The sequence below is a fragment of the Neofelis nebulosa genome, chromosome 10, assembly GCF_028018385.1.
Source record: "Neofelis nebulosa isolate mNeoNeb1 chromosome 10, mNeoNeb1.pri, whole genome shotgun sequence".
Taxonomy (NCBI): Eukaryota; Metazoa; Chordata; class Mammalia; order Carnivora; family Felidae; genus Neofelis; species Neofelis nebulosa.
Window position 1 is genome coordinate 85,387,547 of NC_080791.1, and position 26,528 is coordinate 85,414,074.

The following is a 26,528-nucleotide window of genomic DNA, read 5'->3' on the forward strand; positions in this document are numbered from 1 at the left end:
GACGTTATGGAATAGTAAACTTAAGATATTGTGCTGCTTTTCAAGTTTATGTGACTATGATTATTTAATTTTCTTTTGTGCGTGCTCAAGTATAGCTGTTATGTGACTACACATGAGAGAACCTGAAATTAATTTGTCTGTATGAGATCAGTGACTGTACAAATTCTTATGAAAACTAACATGCCATGACAATAGTAATTTTGATAAAATTACAGCAAGTACTGCAATTCTCCGCCATCTGGCTGTCTCGTCATAACTACTTTGATGTGCTTTTTATTACTTATTTATTTACTTCCACCACTTTATCGGTATAGTTTTAAAGCATGTAAATTACCACGGTGGAAGGTTTTAAACGTTAAAGGAAGACTATCTTCATATATAAATGTTGAACTTTTCACCAAATTATGATACTCTGGCCTTTTTGATGGGAAAAATATTACTTGAGAAAAAGGCACTTTGAGGAACTTTCTTAATTCATTTGATATAATTTGTTGTTTAACCCTTGAAGCACAGCAACCCTCTGAAGTGGTCCATGAATGTTTTCCACAGCAATGCAATACCATATATTTCACTATTGTTTTGATCTTTGTATTTTGAATTTAATGTCTTAAATTTGATTATATACTTCCTATATTTTCCATCACCCAGTAGTTACTTATTTACATGAATATGAATGAAACCAACATCATTTGTACCCTTTGTGAAATGTGGAGGTCAAATAAAGCCTTTATCTACCACAGATTATTTTTGTTTTAGAAACTACAAGAAATGAGCTGGAAATTCAAAATACTCACGTAAGTCCATAAAAGCTCCTCTTCATTTGTTTAAGATCCAATTGTATTTAAGGCCTAGAAACTTCTTTTCCTTATGGTCAAATGACACCTCCTCATGACAGTCATGTTGCCTAAATACTCTGCCTCCAACTCTCATAAAAATTTGAGTCTCCACTACGTGTTCAGGGCACAGAAATTGAATTATGACATACACCTTTACAGAACACTTTTTCAAATTTGGCAGGTAGAAGACATATTTAATGGTAACTCTTTATTGTCATGAGGAAAAAGAATTGCTGGTTTTAGTCCAGTTTCCATGGGTCAGTATCTCTCTCAGGGACTTCACAGAAATAACAACTTGTTGATGACTTGGAAAGAAAGCAGGGAATTGTTAGTAATGTGTCGTCTGACCAATAAGAATATATTTGGAGTTGAACAGTATTAGCAGAAAAGCAATTCAGTGACATCTCAATGGTGTGTACAATCAGGACACTTGATTGTCTACGCTGATGAGATCCATACCATAATACATACTAAATGAAAATTTCAAAACCCTCTCTTGACTCAGTTGGCATAAAAAATTTCTTCTAGATGGTAGAAAATAGCTTAGATGTAATTCACTTGGAACTAATTTCAGTCACTGCTAAAGCATGCTGGGTTGAAAATTAGTGTCAAACGACAAAATGGCATGACTTCTTAAAAGCATTTGAACTCAAATTTTATGTGCCCACAATGCACCTGAATTAAAGTATCCAGGATTCAGGACTGAACTATAGTTACATACTGCCAACAGTATTCTCATCTCAGTCTTAAAGAAAATTGCACCCATGATTACACCCGAGATTTGGAATGGCAAATCTAGGAGACACCATTGTTTATTCTCTTATAATTCAAAGCAGGGAAATAATACGAAAAACAATAAAAATGATATATGTTCTATAAAAGAGAGTATTATCTTAGATTTGGGACACTGTAAAATGACCTATAATAAAAGCTATCTTTTCCAGCACAAATAAAAATTGTTGAAATAACTTTTAGTTCTTAACAGCTTTTCAAAATAAAACCAATATAAGCTTTTTAAAATACAAATGCATAAAACTATTAGATTATTTTAATGATAGAGATATTGTTTTATATTTTCCAAAAACTTTTCTGATTGCTCAAATTTACCTTTGTCATATAGTTTTAAAAAGTTTTAAGGTCATTAGAAACAGACAAGTGTCCTCCCGAAATGTTCACATCCATATTTGTTAGTATCATGTAGAACTCTCCTCACCACACACTCCCTGTCAAATACACTAAACAGAGTGACTGATGCCCTGCCCACCATCTTTACTGCAATTTCATATCTGAATGTACTAATTATTTAGCAGCCTTTAAACCATTCCTGTTTTCATTATTTACACACAGCATGATAAATCTGGGGTCGCTAAATTAAGAAATAACAAAATAAAATACCTGGGTTTTTAAACGAAATAGCAAATTTAGAATGTGGACCCTGGAAAGTCACACTGTGATAAATCTATTTGATGTTTTCTTCTTAATGAAATAAACATGCAAGGTCTTATTTTCCCCGTAAGTTTGAGTTTCTTGTTTTGAGCTTGTGTTTTCTACCAAATGGAATTTTTGTACATGGCTTTGGAAGTGATTGATGACATCTCCGTATCACCAGGGAGTCCTGCGTGTCAGAATCTAAAACTGTAACAAACTAAAGGGCTTGGTTGGGGACTAATTAATATTAAGGAGTATATTTTGCTCATGACACTGTGCAATAAGTCAACATGCTTTCAGTCTACCTCCTGTTTGAACTGACTGCGATGTCAGGCCTGCCTCTAGCCACATACGTTATGAAGAATAAAACAGATGGTAAAGATTTTGCATCTGACGATGCTGAAAGTAAAAGGAAAAGAATTGCTTCTTTAAACTTCCTTCCAGTGGGAAGGAATTTGGACTCTCTTCCTGTCCCATTCCCTATTCGACTGTAGAAATAAAATTTGTCAAATATCTCTATCTGCCAACTCAAAGGTCAACACAATTGATACCTTCTTTTTAATCCAAGTGACCTTCTTCTAAGGCAAGAACTGAAAAACATTCTGGTTAACTATTTTATAATTTCTGAAATAAAAGTCAGTTTCAAATCAGAAGCATGATAAGGTAGGGGAATGGAAAACATGTATAGTCTATTTCTTTTTTTTTTTTTAATTTTTTTTAACGTTTATTTATTTTTGAGACAGAGAGAGACAGAGCATGAACAGGGGAGGAGCAGAGAGAGAGGGAGACACAGAATCTGAAACAGGCTCCAGGCTCTGAGCTGTCAGCACAGAGCCCGACGCGGGGCTCGAACTCACGGACCGTGAGATCATGACCTGAGCCGAAGTCAGACGCTAAACCGACCGAGCCACCCAGGCGCCCCGGTATAGTCTATTTCTTAATTACCATCACAAAAAATATAAGTAGAAAAGGGAGACTTTTGTGATTAAAATGCTGCTTTTCTGTTAAGTGGCTCTTCAGAGAAAAGGTATCTTTTCAAATCAGAAAACAGTAGTGGTGATGCAAGTAGTATGGTTATAACAGCAAATGTGTAAATGTCTATATTCACTTGTGGAGGGAACAAAAATAGTTTTATGAGTTCCTTATGTACATTTAAAGATGGCATTATTTTGGCAATAACGGCATTATTTAACAAATAAATTCATTGTCTCAGATGTCCTATTTTGCCTCAATTCTTCTTTTGCTAATATAAACTTTAAGAATTATATTTACTTGCTGAGAAAATATCAGTCATAACTGCATTCACATCAAATCAAATTCTCAAGCCCCTATGATTCTACCCAATCTTTCTTTGTAATAATAAAGCACATTTGGAGCTTTGCTTTTTTTCTTGAAGTTATGGCATTTATTCTTTCAATGAGATTTTGCCTTATATATTTTTAAAGAATACATTATTGACACAGATGGTATACTTTTCTTACTATAGAAAATCAAATGAAGACTTATTTCTCTTTGCACATCCATAAGAGGAATTTTATTCACGTGGTTTCTATTACAAGGACACAGTGACAAAAAGAGGCCCCTTCCATATAAGATGATAATTCTCATAATATACACAAACTGGTAAAAGCAAGATCATCGAAATTCTTCAGTTTTTTACTTCAATTTGAAATAAAATGATGTGAAATATAGTTATTGTGGTATCGACTCGAAAAAAAGAAACGTTTTATATACTTGGACCAATAAGTCATGTATACAAATCATTTTTTTTTTCTGGCAATTTTGAACTGCTTATCTTTCATAGGATTTCTTATGGCTATTTACATTTTCACTCAGTGAAAATCAATTACCTTCTTGCAATAAGCCTCATTTGCTACCTTTGAGTATAATAGAAACACCATTAGGATGATGACATTACCCAAAAGAAGGGCACCACACAGTTGGTAGACATAAATTAAGGGCCCTTTCACATATGCATTAGAAATACTGCTGTGACTGAAATATGCATAAAGTCTGTATCTATTAGAGCTATTAGTGTGTGGGGGTGATGATTTTGAAGGGGGAGGGAAGGATTGGTAGATGGTGATCTACTACTTTGACAAAATTATGTATTTCCTTTTTTGCCCGGTATGTGCCATTGATGCAATAAGCCTGGGCCCCCAGCTGAGCTGCATTTGGAAATGCCACTGAGCATGGTATACGCGCTTCACTTCCCTTTGCCGAAGCAAGACACTGTCAGGAATAGAGTGCATATGTGCCGCCAAACCCACTCCTCCTCCATCACCCTGACCTCCGCAGCTCTGCGGATGTCTGCCTGGGTGAAGCCACCACTCATGCGGAAAACAGCTCCTGCAGATCAATTCATAGGATTTAGGGACATTTAACTTCCATCAAGCCCACATCATCTTATTGGTATTTGAGGACTAACTTATTACTGAACATTAATGGCCATAACATAGAGAATTGTATATTTCCCAGGGGAAGAAAAAAAAAACTAATCTAGAAATTTCCCCCTCTGAGACAAAAAAACAGAGGAAACCGCACTTAAACCCAGTTATTTTTATCTGAGTTCTTATAAGCTTAAGTAAAACAAAATTATAACATATTGGCCCTTGGGGTGTGAGTGAAAGTTATGTATCTTTTTAAAAGGTGTTAGAATTACAAATTACAATTTTTGATGAATTATCTTCAGAATCATTTATCTTTTAGGCAATCTTAAAAATACAGGAGATGTGTGGGTAGTTAAGGAATTTTGATTCATGAACACAGGATTGCATAAAAGCTTTAGAACATGTATAGTAGAATGGTAGAAAATAATAGGTTGCCATTTTTGAACCTCTGAAGAATTGGCAGGTACTAGAAATATATTTGCTTTTAAGGGGACAGATACGTAAAACTTTTTTCTCATTAATGACTTCTCAGATCCACATCATTAGGCTTTTAAAAAAAATCTCCTAACTTGGTAACGTTAAATATCCAAGATCAAAGAGCTATGTATATAAGCTACTAAGCATGAGTATAGTCTAATTCTAGGTATTATTATACTTTTATAAAAATTTCCTATCAAAGTTTCTTATAATGACTCCAATTTTTGGAAAAACTTTTATAAGGTTAACACAATCTAACAAAAAAAATTTTGAAAAGCAATGCTAGAAATTTGTCCCATAGAAGTCAGTTTTACCACTTTCTGTGGAAAGGGAAAGTTTTAGAGCACAAACTTCTAAAAAAATTTTTTCTTAATGTTCATTTACTTTTGAGAGAAAGACAGAGAGTGAGCATGGGACAGGCAGTGAGAGAGGGAGACACAGAATCTGAAGCAGGCTCCAGGCTCTGAGCTGCCAGCACAGAGCCTGACTCGGGGCTTGAACTCACTAACCGTGAGATCATGACCCGAGCGGAAGTCGGAGGCTTAACATTAACCCCTAGAGCACAAACTTCTATGTCTTAAGGGATAATACTATCCCCAGATGCCATAATTAACCCATATATAATATTCGATCACTACAAAGAAGGCAGAAAATATTGTAAAATTAATTTCACTCACCATTGCATTATTACAGAAAATTTAAAAGAAAGTTTCTCTTACACAAGCATTGAACCCAAATCCCTATTGGAATAATAAACTGAATCTAGAAAGATAATGAAATTCATACTGTAGAGCCCATAACTTTAAAACCACTACTACATTTTTCTTTTTTGTCATCATGGAAAAAATAAATTATGGAAAATTATCTACAAATATATTGAGACTTTTAATATATTAGAAAATTATGTAAATGGTATTTTTCTAAGTAGGGCATATTTAGTTAAATAAATTAACACAATGATATCACTGCGCATAAACTCAGTTCTGTAGAGAATAATATTATAATGGAGTAGACTTCACTTAGTCAACCTCCTTTGTGCCAGGAATCTGGCATGTGGGCTTGAATCCATATGAAATCTGGTTTGCTGAGTCCATCATCTACACTTTATATGCCCATCAAATGAATGAGAGGTCCACAAAGTTCAAATACAGCAGAAACCTGAATGAATTTCCAAGAAATATTGCTTCAGATTAATGACTCAGAAACTATATATTTCAAAAGGATACAGGTCATAACAAGTGAACAATTAGTTTCCATTAACATTTTAAGCACAAATATTATGTGATATGGTATATTTTAATTTTAATTTACCAGCTCAAGTCTTGTATATTGTAGTCCCTAATGGTTTTCTATGCAATTCCCTTTAAAAGTCAGAGTGCTATGGGAGGGAGACATTTTATAACAGAGAAAAGAAACAAGTACTCATCAGACTGCTAGAATACAATTATGTCTCAGAGAGAGGGTATAAAATTCTGTAGGGAAAAATACTAATGAGACAGTGTAAACAAAAATAAAAACTGAAGGCGTAATTGGGGCAACCAGACAAAGGACAGGAACACAAACGACAAATGGACTGAACAGATTTGTTTATAATTCCTTTGCTATAACTAGAGGTGACTATCTGGTTCCCAGGAAAGAAAAGTGGTTTTGAAGTTGTGAGGACAGTTTGCCTTCTCTTATTTTAGTGAGTTTAGTAAATTGGAGTTTAAAGAGCTTATAGGAGGATAAAATAAACCCCAGAGTGCTTGCAAGTACCTCAGGTCAATTATCTTACTCTTTTTTAGATCCAGCATCATCAATGCTCCTAATTTAGTGGATTTTTATTTTAAAAGGCAGCAACCCCTGCCCTGCCCCTAATCCTTGTGAAAGAAGACACACCTGGCAGAGGTGGGAGGCCAGGACTGTTTATCAAAAGGGACCGACAGCCCTTCTAGCAATTCCATCCCAGCTGTTTAGGGAAGGCCGACTTCCTGGTCTCCAGGGCAGAAGTGGTAAATGAGCTAATTGCAGCAGCAATGATTTATGCACAAGATTGGACGTTGTCTGATAATTGCAGGCACAAAAATTGCCCACCCCACAAAGCTGACCCAAAGAGGTCTCTTTTACGTGTAGAGAGGTAGAACTTAAACCTTTGTCACAAGGAAATTCTAGACAATTGATTAGAAAAAAAATTATATATATATATGAACATGTATATATCCTCTTTTAACATCTATTTCAAATTCAAATTCTGTGGAAATTACTTCCCAATTGGGATTGGCCATTTATTATTTGAAGGTTTCAAAGATTTTAGCAGCCTAACTAATATGTCAAGTGAAGGTAAGAAAGTGACCTTGTCATTGCAAAATATCTTTTGCATGGAATATTTGTTAATGATGACTCTACACTACAAAAAGTTTCCTTGTCCAGGCTTCATATACACATTCTATGTACATTTTACATATACATTAACTGACTTGGAACAACATGGCATTGTTTGGTGAAGGGAATTACATGAAAAATACATTTCTGAAGCATGAGAGAGTATCCAGAAAAATTCTACAAGATTGCAAGGTTAGAGCTGTTTTTGCAGATCTCTAGTTGCTGCCCTTACTTTGTTTCAGAATCATAGCTAAGAAACCTCAGAATTTCAAAAGATTAGGATCTATTTTTTAATTCTTTATTTTGAGATAATGTTAGGTTTATAGAATTATTGTGAAAATACTACAGAGAGTTCCTGTATATCCTTCACCAAGTTACCCTTGATGTTAACATCTTACATAACTATCATACGATGATCAAAACTAAGAAATTAACATTGATGCCATACTATTAGCTATACTTAGGCTTTATTCGGATTTTATCAGGTTTTCCACTAATGTCCTTTGCCTCTTCCAGGATCCAATTCAGGATATCACATTGCATTTGGTTACCATGTCTCCTTTGTCTCTTCTAACTATGATAGTTGGTCAGTATTTCCTTTCAAGACCTTGCAACTTTTGAAGAAAATTCATCCGTAGAATATCCTTTAATTTGGATTTCTTTGATGCCTTCTCACGATTAGACTGAGGTAATGGATTTGGGGGGAAGAGCATCATCAGATCATTTCAGAAGGTACATGATGCCCATTGTCTTATTACTGGTGCCTTTAACTGATCATTTGGTTAAAATGCTATCTACCAAATTTCTCCACTGTAAAATTACTACATTGTCCCTCGTAGCTAATAGATATTTAAATACTTATGTTCCTAAACCTTATTTGGAAATACACTGTTTTACCTTAAACTCTCACCCACTAATTTTAGCCTCTGTTGATGGATCTTGCCTGCAGCAATTATTGCTATGCTGTTCTAATGATGATTTTCTATTTCCTTCACTCCTACATTTATAACTGAAGTTCTCTTATAAAGAAGAGCTGTTCTGGGGCGCCTGGGTGGCGCAGTCGGTTAAGCGTCCGACTTCAGCCAGGTCACGATCTCACGGTCCGTGAGTTCGAGCCCCGCGTCAGGCTCTGGGCTGATGGCTCGGAGCCTGGAGCCTGTTTCCGATTCTGTGTCTCCCTCTCTCTCTGCCCCTCCCCCGTTCATGCTCTGTCTCTCTCTGTCCCAAAAAAAAAAAAAAAAAAAAAAAAAAAAAACATATTTAAAAATAAAAAAAGAAGAGCTGTTCTTTCTCCCTCATTCAATTACTTATTGGGGTATGTATTTGTAGAAGTATAAACTCATGAATATTTATTTTATTCTTTGGCTTATATTTATCTTTTTGCCCACATTTTTCCAGCTGTGGCCATTGAGAACTTTTTCAGATTGGTTCCTATGCCTTTTCAGCATGCCACAATTCCTTTACTTTCTGGTACTAATCAACTCTATTATCAGTAGTCATTTTGAAGTTGCTCTACTCTATAGACACTGAATATTTCATCAAACTGCTTATTCCTTTGAGAGTGATCATATATCTCCTCACACCTAACAGAGTAGCTGGTAAGTGACAGACATTTGTTGAATGTGCTTCAATGAAATATTTGTTTATTCCCCTTATTTATTCTGAACTTGAGAAAGATAAGTACTATTCACCATATTCTGTGTATATCCTTAAATAACATGACTATTAAATCACTGCTCTCTTTTCTCATATCATATAAAATAATCCTAGTTCTTGGAGTGTCTGGGTGGCTCAGTCAATTAAGCATCATACTCTTGATTTCAGCTCAGGTCATGATCTCACGGTTCATGGGATCGAGGCCCACATCAGGCTCTGCACTGACAGCATGGAGCCTGCTTAGGATTCTCTCTCTCTGTCTCTCTCTGCCCCTCCCCTTCTCACGCTTGGGCACACATGCATGCACGCTGTCTCTCACTCTGTCTTTCAAAATAAGTCAATCAGTATTTTAAAAAAAGAATAATCCTAGTTCCTCTGACCATTACATGGAGAGATTATTATCAATATTATTGTTATTATCATTCTTAAAAATCCATCATGAAACCTTGATCTACCTATGCCTCAGTAACAGATACTTGTAAAAAGCAAATTACAAGACTGTCATCCCCACCTGTCCCCGACTTAACCATTTAAAATTATAATACACAAACACAATATACATGCTTTTTGAATCTTTAGTAAAACAAGGAATATAAAACAAAATCAATATATATGATTTAAAAGAACATGGTATGTAATAGTTTAGTAAAGAAATAGCAGAAGTAGGACAGGGACCTTCATATTCCTTAGCCCTTAGGTTTTAGAACTACTGCATCTTACTGTTACAGAATCAGGCTGGAATGCTGGCGGAAAAACCAAGTGGCATTGGGAGATCTTGGTGAATCTGAGATTTATTTAGCACTGGTGGGCTCAGGGGAGACTGTTTCTCCAAAGATCTGAGCCCCGAATGAAGGGGGGAAGGGTAATTTATAGTTGTCAGCTTCCATATCTGTGGCGGTTTTCCCACAACTGGCAAACAGGGCAAGAAGAACCCGGAAGAGGGGTCTCCAAGCTAAAGACCAGAGCTTGTTTTAGTCCCGTCGGCCATCTTATGGTGTAAAACTTTATTCATTTTCCCAACATTACAATTAATGGCTTTAAGGGTTTACTTTTTTTGTCATTTTGCTTTGTTTTGTTTTGTTTTGTTTTAGCAAATCTCCTTGTTCAGTTGGCTATTTACTGGGTGTTTATTATATGCCAAGCACTAATCTAACCATTAGAGTTAAGTACCATCATAGGGAAATAGAAAACAGAGAGACAGAAGTAAGATACTTATCCAAGGTCATGGAGCTAGTAAGTGCTGAGTTACAGTCCAGTATTTGGACTGAAGCAGCCTGACAATAGCATCTATATTCTTAACAGAAACGCTTTGTAGGAGCTCAACATACAAGCCTTTGCAGGAGCCTTTGTAGGAGCTCAATATATAAGGCAGAGGTATTCTTGTTGAAGTAAAGGAATGGAAATGCTTGTTTTAGCCTCTCCTCCAGGCTCATCCCCAGCTTCCCTGAATCCATAGGCTGTCAAAATTCAAATTCTAAGCCATTCCTATTAGTCCTCAGGTTTTGACACTCTGAGTTCAGAAATGGATTCTACTCAGAGTGGAGCAAGCATTAAGGCAAATCGATAGGACTGTAATTGTACACATGTGGGGACATGTTGAAAGGGCAAAGAAGCCGACTTGCTTTTTAAAATTTGGTGTTTCCAAGAGCTTCCGGAAAGTCTCTTATCTCTGCAATGTCCCAGAAGTTACTTTGCCAGATGTGCTCATTAACAACTTAACATTTGTTTGTTTTCCCTCAGTGAACTATCACATCTTTCTAATGAATGGAATTGGCTTGCATCTGAATATTTCTTCCTCTTATCAGGGCTATCTTTAATTATAATTATTATCTTCCTAGATGCTAATCCTTTCCCCACCATTCATCATGGCTTTAAAGGTGATTCAAGCAAGCATTAGTCTTTTATTTAGTGGTTTTGGGTTTTTTTTTTTTTTTTGAATAACAGAGAACATAAATAGAAATTTGAATCAGTTAAAGAATGTAAATGCATACATCAGAATTAAGCATTTGGATATGTAACATATATTTGTTCATTTTTTTCATTCTTTTTTAGCATCATACTTATTTTATTTTCTTGGTTACTTTCTTTATATTTAACATCAGTTGAAGAATATAGGATTCCTTGGAGAAATTTTAACATTTTGTGCATGCTTCCATGTTTTACAATGTCTGCCAAATCTTTGAAAAGCAGAAGAAAATTTGAGGAGAATCTCAGATTATCGTAACTTGTTTGGGCTGTGAATGTTACAAAGATGAAAACTTGATTCTCTGGGTCAATTAACAAGTAAAATACACTAGAGGTCAATGCTGGATTTCATGACAGATTTTTGGAAGAGGAAAGTATCCAGAAATTATTTTGTTTGACCTGTATCACTTCCTGGCCTCGCAGCCGGCTCACCGCCTTTTGTGTCAATGTGTCTCTATGGTTAATAGTGCTCTAGGCGTGGAGCACAGTTGAAGATCCAAATAGTAAATTTGACTCAAATCCTATGTCCTCACAACAAGACAGTTCTCCTGAGGATGTGTTCTATTGTTGGAAATGCTTTCCTTTGGGTACACCTAAAAAGAAGAAGTACCCTTTTTGATAGATAGAGCAAGCAGGTTTAGAAGCTAAAAATGAAAAATGGGACTTACAAAAAAGAAATAGCTTTTTTGTGTCATAATGCCCATTTTTTTCTCAACTTCAAATTTCATAATTAAAAAAGTAACTGTCAGATGCTGACATCTAATCAGCATTATAGTAAGTGCTTCTTGTGGATATTCATTTATATGGTAATTAATATAAATATGATAGTGTAATAATAAAAAGTTATATCCAAAATTGTCATTTTAATTTATTCATCCCTTATTAAACTCCTACTCTATATCAGGCAGTGTGCACTATATGGTTATAGGCTACAGTCCTTGGTCTACACAACTTTACACATTAGGGGATTTTTTTTTTTAAGTTTAAGATTTGAAATGAAAAAAAAAAAGAAAAAGAAAACATCTAAATTTTCTTTTAATGGACATATGAAAAAGAATGATATAAGCAAGGCTTTTAAAATATAAGAGGAGTATGAAGTTTTAAGAAGTCATACTCTAAGTTTCAGATCGTGATTCTCCCGCTTACTAACTCTTTGACTTGAGACTAGTTCCACTCCCTCTCAGTCACCTGATTTGTAATTTAGGGATAGTCTTACTACCTAAATTCATATGGTAAAAAATGAAAAATGAAGTCCTGACCTGAGTCATGGTAAGCACTTAAGAAATCTTAGTATAGCTTTTAAAGAGAGAGTGGGAAATGAGTCAGAAATTCTAGATGATCAGCATTTGAAAATTAAATAAGGTCCCTAATGAACAAGAAAAAATAGAGGGAATTTTAAGAAATAATACAGTATTTGCAAAGAGAATGGGTATTATGCGATAGATTATTGATAGATGCTGACTATTTATGCTTTTAAAAGAAATAACCAGGAAATGAGTATTAATAACAAGCACTTAAGACAGTGCCTGGATTATTAATAAATATTTGTTACTAAAATAAAGTGATTTAGCCCCATGATTCCTGGAGGAAAAGAACAAATTTATACATTCATTTGTGTTTACTGAGGTGGCAAAAAGAATACAATTAATGCCTCTCCAATAGGGCTACAATCATTAGAACCTAAACCCAAAACATGAAGACTAATAAACTAAATAAGGAGAAAATTTTAATATTATCAGATATGAAACAATGATAACTCAAGTCATAGCAATAATGAATTTCAGATATACATTGAAAATAATATTGGTCACTTAAAGATGGAGATATAGTTATTTTTTTAAGTGTTCAAAACAGAATTTTATGAAAAAACTAAAAGGACAGTAAAAATAGACCTAAGACAGACTATGTTTTACGAAAAAAATACAACTGAAAACTTTACTAATATTACATCTTTCCCCCAAACTGTATTAATATTACATCTTTCCTAGTCATTTAACTCAGTCATCTACCTGGCTAGGCCAAAGTATGTAGGCTTGTTTATTTGTGCAATGGTTCTCAGACTTTAGCTAGTATTATCTGGAGGAAACACACAGATTACTGCCCTGACTGCCACCCTAGATCTAGACCAGGCCTTGAGAACTCATTTCTAGCAAGTTCCCAGGAGATTCCCCATGCTGCTGATCTGGGAATCATTGCTATAAGTAGAAAAAAAGAGTGGATTTAGCCTCTGGAGACTGAAGTTCAAATCACAGCTCTGCCAGTTACTAGTTAGTTGAGCCTAGAACATCCAGTAGATTGTCTGGGCATCATTCTCATAAGAAAAAAAAAATGGTAGAAATAATAGTCACACCCAAGAATTTTCATGAGATTAAATAACAGAATATATGGAAAGTATGTAGCACTGTGCTGGCACTCATAAATTTGCTGAATTTATGTGTGCTACTAATTTCAAACAATTTTAACTGATGACAATCAAAAGTCCATGTATTTTCTACGGAAACAGAAAAAAAGGAGTTTGTATCAATAAACTGGTATTTGTGAAATCATCAATAATTAAGGGTTTAGCCCTTTAATGCCTAGAGCTGAGAGGTCTTGCTACCAAAATACAAGACAATATGACAGTTGACTTTGTCAGTTAGCCATACTTCGGGAGAAAAAATTAAAAACGTGGAGCAAATGTGAGGGCATCCTAAACCCTGTTTTATCCCAGAGGTCAGACACTATACCAGGAAACAGCTGTGAGCTAGAAAAGCTAGGTCAATAGCATTAAGAAATTGCAACTCCTCTGGGGTTAATGTGGTAAAACACAAAAGTATTGTATGCATTCATGTGAATAGGAGAAAAGATCTCAATTATGCTTTGCTCAAGGTATTTATAGTATGTTAAAATCTTAAATGAAACTATGCATTCTGATGCATGTCATAAATGTCAAATTAGCATAGCTAATTAAGGAAATTTGTAAGCATTTCATTTAGAAATCTAAATAAGGACTGAAAAATAATTAAGACTTCTCATTCAGAGGCATTTTCATGTAGCAGTATTACATTTAAAGTACTTAGGGGATTTATGCTTATGTTATTAATTTTAATCATGAATTCATTCAACAATATTTCTTGAGTTTGTCATTTCTATGTAGAGCAATGTTCCAGGCTCTGCGTGTACAGCAGTGAAAAAGAGGAGACAGTCCCTGTCCTCAAGCAGTTTATATTTTCAAGGAGAAAGACAAACAAGAAGACATAACAAATTAGTAAACAAGATGATCTTAGATAGTGTTAAGTACTATGCAGGAAATAAAACAAAGTGATAGGGTGTGACTAGGGACTACTACAAATAACTCTCATACCAAGCATTTACTATGTCCCAAGCACTGTTTCTCAGCACTTATTCATCTGTATGAGTGCCAGTTAGTACAGGTACATATAAATGTACCAAATGTTTTACAAATATTGATACTCTTAATCCTCAGCCATCCTGTAAGGTTGATGTTATCATCATTTCTAATTTACAAATGAAAAAACAGAAGCAGAGAGGTTAAGTAACTAGACCAAAGTCACACAGCTTGTAAGAATTTGGACTGAGGACATTTGGCTCCTAGGTCTGTACTTCTTACCTACTATCTTATGTTGCAGCTTGATTTCATGTATTATCTCATTTAATCCTCACCACCAGCATCTGAAGAATTATACATCAACTTGTAGAATTGGCAACTAAAACACAAATGGAAAGAGAGGCTTTGCCAAAGTTAGAATTTTTACCCAGCTAGTCTAACTCCTTTCTCTTCATGACCACTTCATCTTATTACCTCTACATGACTTCTGTGAGGAATCATCATGGCGCAAAAACTAAAATAAGTAAAAACACTAGAAGAAACAAGATAATTTGGGGTTTATAGGTTCATACAAAAAGTCAGACTAAACAACTAAGCCTCGTCTCTAAATTTTCGCATCAAAAACTGTTATATTTGTTATTTTAAGCAAAGCCCACAAATACACTTTACATTCTAATAAAATTCAATTATTATAACTACATTCTTATCTTTCTTTCCCTACACATTTACTATCCTTTCCACCAACAATCAAGTTCTTCAACAATGTAAGATAAAATTAAGACAATATTAAAATATTAAATATGGAGGATGTGGAATTATGAGAATGAGACATAAAACCAGAATTCTTGATTAACTACCTGGGTGACCTTGGAAAAGTTACTTAACTTCTTTGGGCCTCAACTTATTCACCTGAAACTGAGAATACAGGAGTATATCAATGGTTCTCAAAGTTATTTATGTAATGGAACACAGAATTTTTTACGCTTTTCAAGAGAATGCAGTAAGATAATATATATATAATTTGTAATGACCACAAATATAAATCTATGCTAAATCAGACAGACCACCTTACCATTTTATACTTGGTTCTAGAATAAACAAAGGCTATCAAGTGCCAAAGTTATTTTTAAAAAAAAGTTTCTGTGAAAATAACTTTGGAAAGTTATCTTATGGAAAGTCTTGGCAATTTCTTCTGTAAATTGGACAACTGGACTGAGCTTTCCATTTTTCTCTTAAAGCAGCAGAGGAACACTGAGGTTCCCCAGAACATAGTTTGAATACTGCTAAAATAACTCTCTAGCTTTCCTTTCAGCCCACTATTGCTGCTTCACTCTACTAAGCAAGTGAGATATTTGCATATAACCCATTGGAATGTATATCTATAAAAATATCTTTTGAATGGTAAAGACATTGCTGTGGGACATTCCTTCTTGTGCAGCTCAGCATCCTTCACTGCCTCCTGGCAAGCTACCCTTCCTCCTTTCTGGGAACCACCTCTCCCTTGTCTCTGTCCAGGTGGTTCCAGTGAAGCTGACTCTACCCCTGATACCAGAGTTGAAGCACGTGACCTGGGTCTAAGCCAATCAGCATATCACAGTGATCCCTTCAGAATGGCACCTGACACAAAAGAGGCTTTGTTTATAATTCAGACTTTTCTGGTACTTCTGGGAAGAGTTCTGTGCACTGAGACCTGAAACCATTTAAGGGCAGAAGCTGCTGGCACTATGTTTCTTTTTCATGAATCCTGAAGGGAGAATTGAGAAAAATGGGATCTAATCAGCTCAGCACCTAAACCAACACTTCCCCTGGACTGCTTTTGGATTACGTGCTTAAAACAGTTTGCACTGGGAATTTTATCATCTTCATTAGTTATACAGGAATTGGTTATACTGTTGAGTTCTCAAACTTGATGGCCAGTAAAATGGAAAGCCCCATTACAGTTACTGTCATTATATTCTATGAGAATTTTGCATTTTTTCCTCTCCTCTGTCCCAACTGAAGCCCTATTCTAAGTAAGGTATTGATATTTACTTACCGTGGCTGTTTGGCCTAAACTTTTAGGCTGTCAGACATGTTTTGTTTTGTTTTTTTTTAACACACTTTAAATGCCATTTTCTATTTTTTTCTTTTCTATAGTAGTGTTGACCACGACAAGAATTCTACAGTTAGAATATAAAAGAAGAGAGTATCTAAACTAGTCCTTTACCTGGAAGCAGCAGTATGTTAAAGCAGCAGTATAGCAAGCAAAATTCTAAAATTGGTCCCCACAGATGTCCTGCCCTGATCCCTGGAACCTGTGAATATGAGAGATCACTCCCATAATCATATTACATAATAGAGTGCAGCTGATTTTCAGGTATGGCGATTTTCTGGGTGAGCACACTGTACTCACATGAGCCCCTTTAAAAGACAAGTTTTCTCCAGCTGGCAGGCAAAGGAAAAGTCAGATTCAGAGCACAAGGAGGATTTGATACGCCATTGCTAGCTTTGAAGATGGAAGGGGCTATGTACCAAGTTATGTGGGCATCCTCTAGAAACTGAAATGACAGCCAGCAAGGAAAAGGAGACTCAGTCTGGCAACCACATCTGACTTTGACCAACAACCTGAAAGAGTCTAGAAAAGATCCTTCCTTAGTGCCTTCAGGTAAGAGTCCAACCTAGTCAACATGTTAATTGCAGCCTAATGAAGCCACAACCCAGAAAGCCCACTTGGATTTTGACTTAGAGAACTGGGAGATAATAAGACTGAGACTTTTAAGATGCTAATTTGTAGTATTTTTGTTACACAGCAATAGGTAACCAATGTAGGTAGTTATTATTACAGAAGCATGTGATGCTGATGTTTTAGGAAAATGATAATCCAATTACTTATATTTTCATGACAGAGTGAGAGAGATGTTAGAAATACTTTTTTTAAACCGTGGAATAATGAAATATGACATCCTAGAAAAATCACAATTAAGTGTTTTACAAGACTTGTAAGCATAGTAATATGAGACTTTATGTCTCATATTAATATGCTCATATATATCAATCACATATATCAATATGTTCATATATATCAATGCTCATAAGTTTCTTCATATGTATGTGTGTGTATGAATACTTCAATATAAAAAAAGCACTTCAATCTCATACACGGCATGCACATGCACACACACATACACACTTTTGTCTACATGTATTTCCTGTGAGTAAAGGGATAGGCAAAGAATCTCAAATTCAGGAATTTAACTTTCACTCTTTCTAGTTAGAGTATTTTCTGCTGGTCTGACCCACTTCTTATGAATGATGTCAGGCAAAGTCCTCCTCCTCACACACTTCATTGAATTTGACCTGATTTTATTATTCTTATGGAGAAATGGACTTCCAATGCAAATCTCTAAATAGCTCAGTCCAGAATTTCCTATTAGAAATATGTTAAATACCTCCACTTGTGGTTAGAACCAAGAACTCATTTTAGGGGTGCATGGGTGGCTCAGTTGGTTGAGCATTGGACTCTCAATGTCCACTCAGGTCATGATCTCGCAGTTTGTGGGACTGAACCCCATGTGGGGCTCAGCACAGAACCTGCTTGGGATTCTTTCTCCCTCTCTCTGACCCTCCCCTGCTTGCTCATTCTCTCTCTCTCTCTCTCCCTCTCTCAAAATAAATAAAGAAATAAAAAAGAACTCCTTTTGTAGCTACTTTGGAGCCTACTTTTTAAAAATGGTACTATGGACTGCCATTAATTTAAAGAAACATTTGGTGTCTAGGGCTAATGGTCTTTTTCTTTCAGAGGCTCCAGATTAACAATTTTTATACATTAAAAAAGAAAAAAAAAACTTTCTTAGGAGTATTGAACCTTCCTAGATCATAAGTGTAGTCAAGTAATTTTCTTTCTTTCTGAAGAGCTATCCTTTCACATATATTCTATTCTTAGCCCTGCCTATTTTTACTTGGGGAAGGTTTGTTCTTTTTTAAATGTTTCATTTTGAAATAATTGTAAATTCACATGAAATTGCAAAGAAATTTATAGAGAGGTACCATTAACTCTTCCTCTAGTTTATTGCAATAATAATATCTTACACAACTACAGTACAATATCAAAACCAAGCAATTCACATTGTGGCAATCCATAGCTCTTATTCAGATGTCACCAGTTGCACATGCACTCGTGTGTGTGTGTGTGTGTGTGTGTGTGTGTGTGTGTGTACTGCTGTATGAAAATTCTGTTTGAGATTCTTATTATTGAACATCTATATTATGTTTCAGATTTCTATCTGTTGTTTATTGTCATCTTGTTTGAAGAGCAAAAAACTTGGAAACAACTTAAAGTCCTATAATGTGGCACTGGTTACACAAATTAAGATTTGCACTAAGTAACAATGATACAGGCACATATTTAATGCTGTGAAAAAATGCTTACAGAACATTTTAATGTCTGGTATTATCATTATCAAAGACAAAAAAATAGCACGTCCCCATTTAACATGGTAACAAAACATAAGGAGAGAAATAAAAAGTTAATGATCCAGAATTATGTATTTTCCCTGTTCTTTGTATTTTGTTTTTCCCCCAAAAGTTTAATGATAAACATGAGTAATAAAAAACAATAAGTCATTAAAGTTTTAATCATTTTGCTTTGTCTCTCCAACTATATTTAAACTTATTTGAGAATAGACTATCATTATTTATATCCCCCAACTTGGTGATATAGTGATTTGATATATTTAATTTCTTTTGTTCACAAAAGCTAAGAACACATTTTTATAGCATGACTACTGTTCGCCACCATTAAATTATTTCTTTGTGAATATACATATTTAGTATGTCTATATTCCTTAAGGTCTGTGGGATACTTTTTAAAAGGCACACTCAAATACTACATAGTATAATTCCTTATATCCAATGAGAACTCAATAATTACTTTTTGAATAGCATTAAAAATGTAGCAGTGCACAGCTTCCCCTCAATGAAATTTCAGAATTTTTAAAGGCAGGAATTGCTTTGCATCTTTATGATATTTTGCATTTAATACTAATATCATACTAATAATAGGACATCATTATCATCATAAAAGCTACCATTTACTGAGTATTAACTATGTGCCAGGAATTGGGCTAAATGTTAATATTCATGATATCATTTAAATTTCACAATAATTACTATCCCCCTTTATATATGAGGAAATTAGCATCAGTGATATTAATTAGCTTGTCCAAAATCAAACCATGAGTACTTAGAACTAGGACTGCAAGCTGCGCTAATCTGACTCCAGATTCTGAGATGTCAATTAGGAAGATATATCATATATCTCTTAATAGAATAGGCACTCAAAAATGTTTATCAAATGAATGAATATAAAAGTGAGAAATTAATGCTTATTATGTATCATATATAAATGAATTGACTCTTAAGGATTAGTGAGTAATTGAGCAGGAGAGAATACAGTGAACAAAGTTTGGCAATGGGAATTAAAGATTTAAATTTTGATATTAAAATCACCAAATCAAAAATCTATGTATTCTGAGCATATGAATATAAGAATATTGTTTTGTCTGCTCAGTTGATGCCCTTTGCTTCTAATTCACAGAATGGCCCAATTGGAGACTTTTGTCAAAAAAGAATGGACTCATGACAAACATACAGAGGATGATGAGTCCATCAAAAGGACTATCAGTTGCATTCAAATTGATAGATTGATGGGCAAATGAAATGATCAGTCCATCGCAACATAATTATTCTTAAGTAACTTAACTGAAGACAAAGTGATTTATTTTTCATAAATATTTGTAGAGACTATCCATTACCAAAGGATGATTCCTGGTATCTCTTTTTAAAAAGTAAGAATAATTCTAAGACAGTGTATGTCATAGTTGGCTAACACTGCAGTCAAGTTTGAAAGCATGAAAAATATAAAGGATGGCTTATGCTTTCAGAAAGAAAATAAAATGCTATTAGAAAGTCATATTTAGGCCCCTTCTTTGATTAGCTAAGGTAAAAAATAGAAAACATTTATAAAACAGAAAATAAAATCAGCAACTCAGGGGCACCTGGGTGTCTCAGTCGGTTAAACATCCAACACTTGATTTCAGCTCAGGTAGTGATCTTGCAGTTTGTAGGATCAAGCCCTGCAACACGCTCCGTGCCGTCAGCATGGAGGCTGCTTGGGATTCTCTCTCTGTCTCTCTCTGTCTCTCTCTCTCAAAATAAATAAATAAACTTTAAAAAACCCCAGCAACTCAACAAATCTCATAAGGAACACAATTTTTAAAACCTTATTCAGATTTTTCACTAGTAACATGGTAGGGAAATGCTGTCAACACTATAAACTCAGGAAAATCAGAGACTTTTTTGTATATATTTTTAATTCTTAGTGTCCAACAAGGTTTGGGGCAGAAAAAATAAGGTGCTTAATAAATATTCAGAGATTGAATGAATGCATTCTTGACAAGAATCAAAGATGTGTGTTAAGGTGTACTTTATAAACGTGAAATATTGAAAACTACCTAAGTTGTTCAATAACCAAAGAATGATTAAATTGTGGTAATATTATTAGCCATAAAAACCAAATGGTAAATTTATACCTGAAATATACCATAATATACATTAGGAATTCAATTTATGGATTCAGCATCAGATTAGAAGTTGGAGAACTGATGAGCTGGGAGACAAGTCAAAAGAAAATATCCACACTAAAGTATAAGGAGAAAAAAGGTGGAAAATACAAAATACAGCGTAAGAACAGAGTTTAGAGTAAAAGAAAAAATTTAATTTTCATGTCATTAGTGTTCCTTCAGAGAAGAGAGAAAATGCAGCTGAAATAGCATTTGAAGAAACAACTGCAGAGAATTTTCCAAAACTGATAAAACACTGTAAGCCACTGCTTCAAGTCCTAAAACCCTCAAGTATAAATATAAAGCAACAAAACAACACCAAAGGGGGGAAAAACTCACTAAGAAAAAGCATAGTAAAAACTAAATACAAAGAGAAACCTTAAGGTCAGCCAGAGAAAAATAACATTGCCTTCAAAGGAGCAATAAGGCTAATACATGACTTCTCAATAAACATAAACAATATGGAAGCCAAAAATAATGGAATGATATCTTCAATATGCTGTGGGAAAAAAAGTATCTGATGACCTGTAATTTCACATTCAATAAAAATATGAAAATGAGAATATGGAAGTGAAATACATATATTTTAAGACAATTAAAAACAGGGAATTCATAAGCAGAAGATCCACACCAAAGGAAATATTAAAAGATGTTCTTGAAGCAGATGGTAAGTGATTCCTGACAGTTCAGAGATACAGAAAGAAGGATCAACAGAATCAGTTAAAAATGTGGCTAAGTCTTGGGGTGCCTGGGTGGCTCAGTCGGTTAAGTGACTGACTTGTGATTTCGGCTCTGGTCTTCATCTCAAGGTTCAGACTGAGATCCAGATCCAGATCCAGATCCAGATTCAGATCAAGCCCCTACAGTGCCTGCTTGGGATTCTCTCTCTCTCTCTCTCTCTCTCCTTCTCCCTCTCTCTTTCTTTCTCTGTCCCTCCCCTACTCACACATGGGTGCTCTCTCTCTCAAAAGAAATGAATTTTTTTAAAAAAGAAAAGAAATAGTCATAAGATTAATAAAAGGAGAAATAGACAAATCTACAATTATAGTGTGAAATTTTAACCATATTTCTCTCAGTAAATGATTAAACAGGCAGACAAAAGATCAGTGAGTATACACTGAAAACACATTTATCAAACTCGATTTAATTGACATATATAGAACACTGCACTCCTAGACTACAGAATACATATTTTTTTCAAGTACACATGGATCATTTATAGAAACTGTTCATACATTTAGTGGACCATAAAGCAAATCTCAACAAACGGCAGAGTTGAGTTCATACCAAAAGTGTACTTCAACTACAGTGAAATTAATCTAGAAGTCAATAACACACATATGAACTAGAAATGTTTCACACATTTGGAAACTTAAGAAATATACTTCTGAATAATCCATGGATCAAAGATTATAACAAAATGGAAATAATAATGAACAAATGGCATTAAAATTAGTGGAATGAAGCTAAAGCCAAGCCTAGAGGCAAATTTATATCCTTAGACATATATATCAGACAAAAGAAAGGCTGATAAAAGACAATGAAAATGGGCCTTGGAGAAGGTAGGATTTTAGGTAGGAAAAAGGAGACAAGGGCATTTTGGTCAAGCAAACCAGCATAATCTAAGTACAGTTAGCCTGGGCCTGGATAAGTACAGGGAGGTTCTGTGACAAGAATACAGTGTGGTGGGTCTGACAGTTGATGTTTCACTTAACTTAGTACAGAATGGATGCACTAAAAAATTGTAAGTTAATAAGTGAAATGTTCAGAGTCATACTTCAAGAGCGTATCACCAGGGAGTTTGTTCAGGATGAACTACCTTCTCCCTACAATATATTCATCACTCTCTCTCCTGTAGTGATTTGTTTAATATCTCTCTTCCCTGTTAGAGTCTGTGCAGGCAGCTCCTCTGAGGCAAGAAAGTATATCTGTCTTTTTAGTGCTAAATCTCCAATGCCTAGGACGGTGCTTGGAATACAGACAATGCCTAATAAATATTTGCATATTAATTAAAGATAAAAGAAATGAGAGATATAGAAATCAGAAAAACATTGTTATAGGTTCAGTTTGGAATTGACACATGAATAGGTCACAGGGCTGTAGTTATCCAACAGTGAGGACTGTTCATATATACGAATGATCAGATTATATATATGAATCAGTTCATATATATGAATGTTCTGATTAGTTCCTTCTCTATTTTCTTATTTCCATTAATCACATTACTTCATTAATTTATTCATTCATTCAACAACGTTGTATTGAGGGTCTACTATGTACAGGTATGTTCTGGCCCTGGAGGTACAGATATAAATAAAACAAAGTTACTGCTAAAATGGAGTTTACATTCTAATGGGGCAACTCAGACAGTAAATAAATAAGTATATGATAGGCAAAGGCAGTACCTTGAAGAAAAATAAGGCAGGAAAAGACAGTGACAGGTTGTGAGCACACAGGGCAAACCTGAGACACTGACAGGGAGCCACGCTGGCTGGAGCAGAGGAAGGGAAGGGAGAATGGTGTTCAGAGAGATACCATGGGTCTGGTAAAGTAGGCCCATGTAGCATTTAGTAAAGACTTGGGTTTCATTCTAAAGAAATAAAAAGTCATTGGAGGATTTGAAGCTGAGGACTCCCATGATCTGACTCACGAATATGAAAGGATCACTCTGGCCATTAAGTGGAGAATAGACTGTAGGGAAACAAGGGTCAGTGGACGTAGACAAGTTAGGAAGCTAAACTACAGGTCACCTTGACTGCTTGAACTCTGCTTTCATCCAATTCCCTATACTGTCCTAACATTTCCTCCACCAGTCTCTTCCTTGTCCATCCACATTACTCAAATCTAGAACCTCATTACCTACTACTTTCACTATTATAATACCATTAGACATTCTAGTTTGGGGCCTACAAGTTTGAAGAATGTAGGAGTAGAGTTTCCCACTCCTACCTTGAATAGCTTTATAGACAATACTGAATAAAATAGAAAGATAAATAGTACATTTTAAAATATGGAAATTAAGCAGCATAATTGAAGGTTTGGGCAGCGAGTGAGAACAAAAATTAATCATAAAATGCTTATTTGAAAGCCTTTGATAGTTTCTGAATCAATCTACATTTATGGATATAAACCTAATCTTTTGGAATGTTTGGTTTTGACTTTTTTTCAAAGAAGCAGGTGCAATTAGATTATTTGTTTGCTTTATTTTAATTCACAGAGAACATATGGGAATTAATTTAAAAATATACCAAAATACAAACAGGGAACAGTACCAACCAATATCAAGATATTTGACTTTTCCAATTTAAAAAGAAAAAAGAATCATAAGCATATCTCTGCATCCCTGGAACACATCATAATTTTGTGTTCTTAAATACAATACCATAGTCTTGTATATAGTATAAAGGAGCTAAAAGGCCAATGGTTAAAGCTAAGCATTTCAATAGCTACGAACAGTAATTTAACTAATAGGAGATTTTGATCCTAGGAAGTATAATTGGATTTAGCGAATACCAAAAGCAATTATTATATTAACATTTGCCTTAAATGGTAAGAGTTGTAGAAAAGAATTTGAGTGTGCCAATTTAAACCGTTTGCTTTCCTTAAAAAGATGCAGTCTGACTATTATCAAAACTGACCCAGATATTCACTGTCTCCACAAAAACTGTGTTGATATATGATGTACACAATGAGAAGAATGTTCTAGTCAGAAGATCATCAACTATATGCAGAACTACAAAAATTATTTAACAGAAAAATAAACCATATGCTATTGAATACTCAAGAAAACCAGAATATGACTTTCAATTTTTAATATGTGGTTTTTCAAAATTTATAATTATATAGACATGATCATCATTTGTCTGCTTAAAGAACTTCTCATTATCATTAATTTACTTTTCTTTGAAAAGCAGGAGACTATAATATAGTTCCATTAGTTAGTGCATCTCAAAACTGTTACTGAGAGAAAAACCCTTGAATGCAGAAAAAACATGTCATTTCTTTCAAGCTTCATTTCTTCTATTCTCTCATGGAGAAAAAAAGGCCTTATAAAAATTGACCAATGCAGTATAGTTTGGATTTATATTCTCTTGGAAAGGTAAATACAATTAAGTGAATACCATATACTCAGTGTTTACCGCATGCCAATTGTGGCCAGACTTAATAATGCTAGAAGAACTGATTTTGTAGCAATTGTAAAAATGTAAATAAGGCTTTAAAACTGATTCAGAAATCATATTTTATAAATGAAGCTTTGATTTTAATTTAAACAATTCTCTTAGGGTATGATATGCATTATTCAGAATGTTCTGCTTTTTTTGTGATTGAAATAGTAGAGATATTTCAGGAAACCAGGGGATAGAAACACCTGTTTCTTATCAAATTACATCTTCTAATGATTATAACAATTTTATGCACTAGATTAACTTTAAAATGTAAATACTACAATAATTTAAAAAGTTTAAATTATTAGATGGAAATTTATTTTAAAAGTAGCAGTGGAAAACATAAAACAAAATAGAGCATATCTTTACCTATTTTAGTCTAAATATTCCTACTAATAAAACATGTATCCAAAGCATCCACATTAAAAATGCTTTTCATAACATATGTTGATTTTTGTCCTACTGCAAATATAATAACCAGTTAATGAAATTTGGAAAGTAATAAATAAAAATTTAAAACTCAATAAAAGCTGTCAATAATTTGATACATTTTCCTTCAAGTCACCTGTCCATCTGGTTAGCTATCAATTTATCTTTACCTTTATCCATATAAAATGAGGATAATACTAAACATGTTTTATAATTTGCTTTGTTGTTAGTATCAAAACTCATGAGATATTGAAATACATTCTTAAAATGAAAACAATCAAAGAACTTTTAAATTTATGTTCCTTTTGAAAGAGTGAAGTACATGCCAAGTGGAGTCATGAAGAGAAATGTCAGTGTGATCGGTGGCAGCTGCTTGCTTCCCTAGGAAGGAAGGGGCCGCTTAAGAGTACAGTAGCTAGCAAACCCCTCAGCGCTCCCCAAAGTCACTAGTGGGAAAAGAACAAAGGCCTTTCCAATGCAACTAACACAGATGTGCCCAAAGGCAAACTGTCAGAAACAGTTAAGATGACAGCTACTCACAGTTCATTATTTCCTTCTCACAGGTCACTGGGTGACAAGCTGGGTCAGTGTGCTTTGTCGGCTGTCCTAGTCCTTCCCCACCCCCTATTCAATTTGAATAAGGCAAAGGGCTCCATTGGATAAACTAATGTAAACAAAAACATTCCAGACACTTAAAGATGCCAGAATATGGCATTTATTTTATTTTGGACCAAGCTTAGAATTAAATGTACACACAACTCACTTCATCCAAGCAAGAAGACCACTACATTTCTAGATCTCACTGATAGAGGAAGAGAAAACATTTCAAGTGTTGCTAAAGCAAACAAGAAAATATAATATGCTATAAACTAAGAACTTCAGATTAAAAACCT

General features: G+C 34.5%; 1 protein-coding gene across 2 annotated transcripts in view; it reads right to left on the bottom strand.

Moving 5' to 3' along the window:
- The window catches only part of DCDC1 (doublecortin domain containing 1), a 484,783-nt gene that overhangs the window by 161,960 nt on the left and 296,295 nt on the right, over positions 1–26,528 (bottom strand). The gene's annotated exons all lie outside the window — the stretch shown is intronic.